This window comes from Micropterus dolomieu, linkage group LG12, assembly GCF_021292245.1.
Source record: "Micropterus dolomieu isolate WLL.071019.BEF.003 ecotype Adirondacks linkage group LG12, ASM2129224v1, whole genome shotgun sequence".
Taxonomy (NCBI): domain Eukaryota; kingdom Metazoa; phylum Chordata; class Actinopteri; order Centrarchiformes; family Centrarchidae; genus Micropterus; species Micropterus dolomieu.
In genome coordinates, this window is record NC_060161.1 from 28,882,607 (window position 1) to 28,893,059 (window position 10,453).

Below are 10,453 nucleotides of genomic sequence, written 5' to 3' on the forward strand. Positions count from 1 at the left end.
TTAGTGATTGGTCCTTGGCTACATCGTCATCCAAAATCCTGTTTGCGGCACAGCAAAGTTTCGTAAATCAGCTCTCAGACTGACACTTAAGATTTAGTTCTACACTTCACTCAAATTAGGACTATGATGCTTGATAACTAACTTTCAAGCACAGCTTTGAGCCAAGAATTATTTTACTCTTAAGTCAGTTCTTAGCCGTGTTCTTATGAGTAATTCTGAGAAGCTTGATAAATACGGGCCCTGACCTCCACACCAATGTGTTTGGAAATACAGTACCTGTATGTCTGTGTGGATGGGTGTGTGAACGTGTGTTGGAGCCATCGTAAATCGATCACACCCTCATCCAGTACAGGAAATCCTAGTGCAAAATTGTCCGTCCTTCTGCACTTGAAGCCTCAGTGATGTATGTGACTCACTGCAAAACAGTCAATAACACCCTAAACAGAACTGTTTTTTTAAAATTAAAATCATTGCCATGGTTTGTCAGATTGATGTACCGGATAAAAGGACGGTTTCAGAGTTTAAGTCATGTTTGGAAAACATTTCTTTGTCAATATACTGGGAAGTCATCAGTCAACAGAAATGTACAGATCATTTCAGTGTTGTTTTTGATTCACACCATATATATATATATATATATATATATATATATATATATATATATATATATATAATTAGTGCTGGGCAACGAGTAAAATTTTTAATCGCGATTAAGTGTTTTGCACGCTTTTAATTTAAATGTACTGCTATATACACAAAGGAGCAATAAACACTTAAACAAATAAGGTGCTTTTTACCAGCAGTATTCCCTTTACACAGCAGCAATAGAATATTTCTTGTAAATCTCAACTTACACCTTAATGTAATCAAATCAAAGCTATTTGCCACCATTACCTTTTATAGCTTGTTAAAACAAGTTACCATCAGAGTCTAGAGCCACGATCATAACATCACAACACCTTCTGCGCAACAGGTTAACATATATGAATCTGTTTTCTTGTTTTTTTTTCTGAACAGGTATCAGCAGAACATTTTTCTTTTATCAGGGAGCAGCATAAATAGTCTATGTTCAGTAGCAAGTGTCCCTGTCAGAGTGAGGTAAAGTGCTCGTCTCACACACGTCCGTCCGCTGCCGATTGAATTGTCTTGAACTTTTTGTACGCGAGGAGGAGCACAAATCATTGGAAGAGAGACTGATCCAAGCTGTCTGTGAGTTTCCAGAATCTATTTCTGTTTACTAAATAGAACATCAACAGGAGGAAATTCGCATGGCAGAGCAAAACTAGATGAAGGTCTATCAGGTAAAGTTATGTAGCCTATAATTTTAACTTAAGTTAAATAGGCTACAGCTGTGTAGCGCACAGAAGCCGTTGCCATGGTTACTATCCATACAGTGCCTGCCGTTTACTGGCGGAGCGCTTGTCTCCTGTTCACCGCGACTACGTTGTGATTTTAAGAACATTCCTAAGACCGACATCTTCCCCAATACTAATCAGCATTCAGTGTGTAGCTATTCACTTTGATTCACTATTTGATCGCTTGTCTTGCTTTTGTTTATCTATTTCTCCCACTCGCTGCATCAGCGTAGTCTGCCAAAGCCTCCCTCCACTGCTTGTTTGGGTGGGTGATTTGCAGGCTGATCAACATCCCAGCCCTCCTGTGACCCATGGTTTGACTGTATGTGTATTCAGAGCCAGTGAGTAAAGGGACTTTCAAAATAATAATTTAAACTGCGTTTATGTGCGATAAAATAATTGTCGCCGTTAGTTAATTAATTAATTAATGTGTTAACGTGCCAAGCCCTATATATAATATAACTAGCATAATAGTACAGAATATCTGGTGTGACTGCTACTGCTAATCAGTATCCTTTACAGAGGATCAGCACTCCAAAAAAGCAGCAGTTTTTTGTCTGTGGACTACTGTAGTTTGTCTCATTTCATTGAAATGCTACTAATCCCAAAATACATTTTTATCCACATTATGAGAAAACATTTTTAATAAACATATCTGCGAAGCCACAATTTTTTTTATTTTAAATGTATCTGTCATCTTTCAAATCTTTTTACTTTTTTGGTTGTTTTTCCTACAAAAGTGAAGATTTGTTGACTTTCCTGGGTAGAGACAGCATTGTAAGTGGGTGATAAGTGGTGTTGCACACCTCCTCCCCCTGTTAAGCGATGGTTTATCGAACCAGGTGTAAATGGCTTCTTTTACACATGTTTTAAACCATCTGTCCTCTCTGTCTAAAATGTGCACATGGTGGTCATCAAAAGAGTGCCCTTTGTCCTTCAGATGTAAGTAAACTGCTGTGTCTTGACCTGAGGAGTTGGTCCTTCTGTGTTGAGCCATTCATTTGTTTAGAGGTTGTTTTGTTTTCCCAATATAAAGATTTACATTTACTCATTTAGCTGAAGCTTTTTTCCAAAGTGACTTACAATTGCTATACATGTCAGAGGTTGCACGTAGGCTACGCCGTCGCCGGATGTGCACCTCCTCAAAACTGTAACTACACGTCGAGTCGACGCGGACCGTAAGCTCTGTGATTGGTCAGCTGGGTAGCCTCGCAATGCCTCCGAGCGGTCGCAACCCCAGCGAAATGATTCGTTTTGCTATCAAATGCGGTTTTAGGGTGGACCGGTATCTGTCTTAGCGTGTTCTTAGGTTTGAAACACAGAGGGATGTGGTGTTGAAAATCCCCCCTAGATTCACTGATACTCCGGGCACGTATGGACTCACAATGTTGTGGCGTTCTTCTTTCCCATTCCTTCTTCTTTTTAAGTGGTGGTGTTCTTCCTGGGTCCTTGTGGCACTATTGTGGCCAACATTTACATGGAAGAAGTTTACAGACAGAGAGGATGGATGATTTGAAAGATGTGCCAAGGAAGCAATTTGCACTTGGGTCAAGAAACAGTTACTTAACATGGGTTATGGGAGGAGGTCTGCGACATCACTTATCCCCCATTTACAATTCACTCTTGGCCTCAGGTGAGAATACCAACAATGAACATAGCAACTGTCGTTACAACAGCTAGGAGCACTAACGAACCAGTGGTACTGATTATCTTGACAACGACCTCACAGCTGAGTTTCCCTAACAGTTAGTCAGAACTGAGGAAGTCTCGGATAAGAGATGATATATCTTCGAGTATCTTCAACAGGGCCCAGTTGCCCTAGATTTTAAACTTCCTTGGACAACTAAATCATGGTAAAACTTTTTCATGGTTATGTTCAGGTAGTACTCATCAGGTACTCACAGCACTTGGGTAACGATGGGGAAAGATTGTTGGTCTGGCTACACACTGAAAAAGTCAACAGTGACTTTAAGCATGAGACCCGACAACACTGAAACCACAATCTTTCCAAAAACCTTGCTTTTGTTTCCTAAACTAAACCACGTGCAACATGTCAGCCCCAGTCTTGGGTGTCTACTGAAAGTCCTGCGCTCTGTACGCCCTCCATTCATCCAAGAACTTTCCTACAAGTTGAAATGGTGGTCAAAAAAATTTAGCACTTCCTGCACTGGAAAATCAAAAATCTGCTTGCATTCTTTTACTAATATTCTGGGGGTGGGAGTTCCTGCTAGAAATTATGAAACTTATAAACCATTGGGACTATAATTGATTCAGATAAACCAGGCTATTGCTGTATTTTCAACACCTTTATGATCTCCTCAGTACAACGCAAGTGCCACCTACCAACAGCACAAGCCTGTTGTCTAGAAACGTTGTATTTGGCTAATGCTAATTAACAGCAAGATCATCCCCTTCTCCTTGGACAACTCCCACAAACTTCTAACGTTACAGAAAATTGCAGTGTTGGAAACAAAAATCCACAGGTTAGAAATGATATGATTCTTAGCCATATCACCAAAGCACTATAATCCCATACAAGTGCTGAGTAAGTGCATTGAACAAATGGACAATTGGATGTGCCAGAATGTTCTTCAGTTATGGCGAGACATGGCAGGCAAAAACATTGATTTTTCTGCAGCATATGAGTCTCTGTACTGGTCTCTGGTGCAGAAAGCTGTCAAATCTAAATATGGTCATTTCCTTTGTACAAGCAACCGATCGTGAAAGTACAGAGGTGGATTTAGGCTAAGCGTAAAATCTGATTGGCTAGCGTAAATAACGTAAGTAATGTGATTGGTTTAGATGCGTCACGTCACAGTTCCTGGTTTAACTTTCTGTGGAGTGTCTCTGTCTGTTTCTGTGTGTTTTGTGTGTGTAAGTGTGTCTGTTCAGACATGCTGTTACTCATTTTTTAGTTCTGATGTGTTTTAGATATTATATATTATTAGATTTGATATTGGGTCTGTAAATGTGGAGAATTCTACAATACGTATCTTTATAGGCCGTTTTCTCAAACCGTGTTGTCCCTCATATTCTGAGCCTAAAATATCCACTAGAGTTGTCTGAGGGCAGACAGCAACTGAGTTAGTGGGCAGATGGGCAGGAGCCATTGAGTGAAATCTGTTAAAGAACAGATTAAGTTTGTTGGCCCTGTCCAAGCTGCCTTTAACTCCTCTGCTGACACAGCTTACATCTCCTTTTCCTAAGTCTCTGCTGTCTGGCCCCCTCTCTCTTCCTACGCCGTTTCGTACCTCCCCTGCATCCTCTGTGTGGGGATGTCTGTGGACCTGGGTGCCATGTTGGTCAGTCACCAGCTGGTACCGGGTGTAAGCAAATTCACGGCTAGCAACCAGACCAAAACTCTCTGAACTTGTGTAGCTTAAATTACTTATACACCAAAAAACACGCACGTGAGATATATAAAAGAAAGTTAGAAAATAAGATGACGAGCGGGAGCAACTGCAACAGGCCCGTGTCCACCAAAGAATTTTTTTCTGACACCAGTGTGTTTTTTCAGTTCACTGCAATGGGAGCGTCGCATGTATACAACATGGTAAAAAACACCAGCAGCGTGACGAGGCGCTGAACGTCTTTCGGGCGCTGAGGGCTAAGCGTTTTTTTGCGGTCGCAAAGAGATGAAAAATGTTCAACTTTGGGGGAAATGCTGCGCTCGTCACTGTCACTTTTTACCCGGCCGTCCAATGACAGTGCAGGGGGGGCGGTACAAACACCACAACGAGCACATCTGATCTTGAATGAAACAATGTGCCTACTCGCCGAGGTGTTTCCTTGCCCGCAAAATCTCATGAGGGCCAGAGCAAGTAGGCCTACGTACTTTGTGGTGAGATTTTTACACTCAGTAAAATTAAGTAGCTTACGTGCAGCACATCCCCTCCACGGAAAATATGTATCATAGCAACCACACTGCCAGCTAGGCGTTTTCAGAACAGCAGCTGGCGCTTTCAGCACTAAGTTGTGCTTCTATCACTGGTTCAACTGTACGTGCACATTCTGCATAGAGAAACCTAAAATGGTTCAAAACTTTGACCTTTCATGCCTGGATTTAAGACTTTTCAGTACTTCAGAAATGCCAACATTTTACACAGTTTTAGACTTTTACACCCCAAACACTTCTCACAGCATCTTCTATATAAAGTACGGAAGAGGCAGTTGGAGGGCAAAGGATGAAAGTGAGGGAGGTTGAAGAAGAAGAAGGGAAGTGGGGGTTGGAGATATAAATATCTAGAGCAAGAGTGAGAGAGCAAGATGTGTCACTCCCCCTCGAGTGTCTGCTTTTCAGTTTTTCTCCTCCACTTAAAATTTACTGGGAGGCATAGGGAGAGATGGATGGATTGAGAGACGGAGAAAGCAAGAGGAGATGGAGGAGTGTGTCGCTGCCCACTCAAGGGCAAAGAGCACCTTGACAGCCTTTCTTGCGAAAAGACGAGTCTTGTCAGCTTCTTCTTTCTTTCTTGATTCCTTTTTTCTCTGTATTCCTCTTTCTCGTTCACACTTTCTCATTTCCTGTCAGTTTCTTCCTTCTCCCCTGCTGGCTCCCCTTCCCTCTCATATCCATATTAAAGAATATAACTCGAAAATCACATCTGACTTGCTTACATTCATTGAGAAAACTTGAATGTAGCTGTGTACATAGATATCTTAAACAATCAAATACGATCTCCTTCCACACCATCGGTTTAGCTGCGTATTAGAGTTGATCTCCATCTACACTAAAACAACTGAAAACACACATCTAGTGGCTGTTCACGTACACTGGGCAAGCGCGTGCCGGTGTAAACACTAAGCAGTTGGACTATTCCGTAGTTACAGAAGATTTGGCGAAAGAATAAAGAAATACTGATAAAGAACCACACCAGATTTTATTTTGCATGGACCAATAACAAGCTGGGACTGTTATTGAATGTAACACGGGAGTTAAAAGCGACTGTGGCGGCAGAAAACAGACTGGTAGTCGTCGCAAAGTAAACAACGACATGCAGAGTACAAGTGTAGGCTAAAGTGTTATTTGCACGGTACAAATTGTCAAAAACTCTGTCAGTAGCATTGTGTTTCTACTTTGCAGAGCCAAACGTGAGTGTCTGCTTCATCGCGAGTTTTAAAACGAAAAACGGGGTTGGCAGCATTTTCACCATAAATACTCCTCATTATCTACTTCATTTATCAAAACTACAATTTATACCTCACATTGGCACGGTCTTTGTTAGTGAAAATTTAATTTGCACCTTGCTGCAATGCAACATTTCCCTACTAAAGATTTTATTTTATTTTTTAAACCTGTCCTGCCCATGGTATAGAGTATGATGAGCTGGATGCCATGTTGTGCCAGACAAAGTATTAGTCTGTTTTATTATTTATTTAAATATGTAATGATTTGTCATGCGGCCGGACAGGGGGGCAGAAATGGGGATGGGGGGCACAAACAAGCAGCACAGAGAAAGGACAACACCTGCAAGAGAACTGGGGTGGGGACAACAGGAAATAGCAGAGGAAAACACCAATTGCAGAAAGCAACGAAACCTGCATGAGAACGAGGAGGGGGCCTTGGGGCGGAGAAAACACAAACAAACAAAAAACAATAAAAACTAAAAACAAAGAGACAACCAGCCAAACAGTAGCTATAAACAGCTGACATAAGAAAACAACTGAGGGAGAAATGAAAAGGAGAAACAGACCAACCGCCAATGCCCGGCAGCCTCCGTGTATCTTGCGCGCGAAGCCGAGTGAACGAGAGAGAGTGAGTGGCAGAACACGACGGCAAAAGCCAGCAGAGAAAAACACCAGCAGCAAGTCCCAGCCCGGCAGCAAACACGCCGTGCAGGTCACTGTGTGTCAATAAAAGTCCACCGTCCCCCCAACTGCCAGAAAAGCGAAGGCCGCCAGCGTCATCCCCCATGCACAGCACACCCGCCATGCAACGCCAGCCAAACTAGCAACGAAGCAAAATCGACTAGCTCAGCTGCATTCCACCACCAACCCATCCACTCGTCAATGGCCGAGAACACTAGGCACAAGCCCAGAACAAACTTTACTCTTTGTGTTCACACACATTGCTGAGGCTTGATGCCAGCTGGCTCAGGGCATTGCTTGCTATTTTAATGACTGCTATTTGATTCCGAGCTCTACTCTCCATATTAGCCGTAGCTGTAGCCGTAGTTTAGTTTTGGCTCCACCAACTCATGCAGATGGTACTATTTTAAGAATGTCTAGGTAGCAATATATACACTCTTTGGTTTGGGGTATGGTTTACTGTAAACCTTGGAATTGGGTGTTTTTTAAAGACTAAAGGTTCCCATGTATACTAGGAATGTTTTCTTTCAGGCCAAAAAAATATTTTCATAAAGCTAAAAAGAAGGCTTAAGAGCCCTGTTTGATTCAGGATACAAGGAGAAGGGAAAATGTTTACTACCAAGTTTAGAAGATGGAAAAGATAGAAACAGGACTGGAGAGGAAAAGCTGAAAGCGACAATAGTACAAAAAAGAAGCATGAGGAAAGCAAGAAAGAAGGAAATGGAAAGAAATACAAAACCAAAGGCAACAAGACAAATGGAGCGTGAGACTGAGATCAGACAGAAACAAGGAAAGAAAAACGAGAGCCAGACAAAGTAAAGAGCAACAGAGTGAAAAGACAAGTAACCCAACAGCCAAAGTGACATTAGTAATAAGAGAAAAAAGATTTACAGAGAAGTAAAGGAACAAAGTAGAGAGACAAAGGAGAAGTTAAATTAAGGATAGAAATAAAAAGTACAATAAGTAGAGGGACAGGGGAGGATAAATGATCGTCTTAAAGTTCAGCATAATCACACTAAATGGGGATGATGTTCTTACTGTGTTAGCTAAAGATAGTGTGTGTGTGTGAGGAAGACATAGATCTATACAAAAACATGTAATTAACTGTACCTACAAACAGATTCATCAACAAGTGCTCTGCCAGCAAACACAGTTCATTAGAATTAGCACAGAATGAATCTTTAACCTTGCAGCTTCCGTGTGAGCAGATAAGCTTTCTCTGCACAATGTGCACGAAAAACGCTCACACATACACACACTCGCATAATCACAATGCACATGAACACATGGCAGTCTTATAAAGGTTTTTAAGTCAAATAAATTTTATCTTTCTAGTTTGTTTGGCAAATGAAAAGCTTGGAACAAATTGTACAAAACACAAGCTCACACACACACCACGCACAGTATTTGCTTCCTTTCACTTGCTCATTGTTGATTACATTATCACTGAATAAAAGCCAAGGACTTCTTCTCACCTTGCGCTGACTTGAAGCTCATGTAAGCCAAGATGTGAGTTATCTTTAGATAGTGTAGAACTGTGTAACATATATATATATATATATATATATATATATATATATATATATATATATATATACCATAGCGAAGTGGATAGCTACACACTGCATGCTGATGAGTATAGGGGAAGATGTCGGTCCTAGGAACGTTCTTAAAATCACAACGCAGCCACTTGGCCCCGCGGGGTTGCTCTGCGCTCCGCAGGTGAACAGAAAGGAAGACAAACGCTCCACAAGTAAATGGCAGGCACTCTATGAATAGCAACCATGGCAACAGCTTCTGTGCGCTACACAGCTGTAGCCCATTTATATAAAGTTAAAATTATATATTACTTTATCTGATAGACCTTCATGTAGTTTTGCTCTGCCATGCAAATTCCCTCCTGTTGATGTTCTATTTAGTTAAACAGTAATAGATTCTGAAAACTCACAAACAGCGAGGATCAGTCTCTCTTCCAATGATTTGTGCTGCTCATCGCGTACGTAAAGTTCAAGACAATTCAACTGCGGCAGCAGGCGGGCATGTGTGTGAGACGAGCACTTCACCTCACTCTGACAGGGACACTTGCTACTGAACATAGACTGTTTATGCTGCTCCCTGATAAAAGAAAAATGTTTCAGCTGATACCTGTTCAGAACAAAAACAAAAAAAACAGATTCATATATGTTAAGCTGTTGCTCAGAAGGTGCCTGTTATGATGTTATGATCGTGGCTCTGGACTCTAACTTGTTTTAACAAGCTAGATAAAAGGTAATGCCCTGGCAGTGGCAAATAGCTTTATTCTTTTTTAATAGTTTTATAAATTATTTGATTTGATTACATTAATGTTTAAGTTGAGATTTACAATAAATATTTTATCGCTACTTTGTAAAGGGAATACTGCTGGTAAACACACACACACACACACATATATATGTATAAATGTGTGTGTGTGTGTGTATATATATGTCTGTATATGTTTTACAACAGGGCTGTAGAGGGTTATATGTTCATTTGCTTGTACATGCATAACATGCATATACCAGTGCGTGATTACCATCTGATGATGTAATACCTACAAAATTTTTACTGAAAGTAATGGATTCTGTTGGGCCCCATTTGATCTCTGTTTTCAACAGCTCCCTATCTACTGGTTGTGTCCCTGATTATTTTAAAACGGCTTGCGTGAACCCACTTTTAAAAAAACCTGCTTTAGATCCCTCCCTCCCACATAATTTTAGACCAATTTCAAAACTGCCTTTTATTGCAAAGATTCTAGAAAGAATTGTGTCCAAACAGCTGCTCACTGTGCTGGAAAATAACAAATTATTTGAAAAGTTTCAGTCTGGTTTTAGGAAGTACCACAGCACTGAGACTGCCCTGCTTAAAGTCACCAATGACCTTTTAATGTCTGCTGATGAAGGTATGTGCTCAGTCCTGGTCCTCCTGGACCTTAGCGCTGCTTTTGACACCATTGATCACAACATCATGTTAGACAGACTGAGGCACTGGGTGGGGATCTCTGGTACTGCTCTAGAATGGTTTTCATCCTACCTGTCAAATAGGAAGTTTTGCGTGTCTGTAAACAACTATGTCTCCTCGTTCTGTCCAGTTAAATATGGTGTGCCTCAGGGGTCGGTCTTAGGACCCATTTTGTTTTCCTTGTATCTGCTTCCCCTTGGACATATTATCCATAAACATGGCATTTCTTTTCATATTTATGCTGATGACACACAAATATACTTGCCCGTCAGATCCACAGACCCTGGAATGCTGAGTTCACTTAACAACTG

At 41.1% G+C, this 10,453-nt stretch overlaps 1 protein-coding gene across 2 annotated transcripts in view; it reads left to right on the forward strand.

Annotated features, from left to right (window-relative positions):
- htr2cl1 (5-hydroxytryptamine (serotonin) receptor 2C, G protein-coupled-like 1) overlaps positions 1-10,453 on the forward strand; it is a 175,004-nt gene that overhangs the window by 105,268 nt on the left and 59,283 nt on the right. The window lies entirely within an intron of this gene.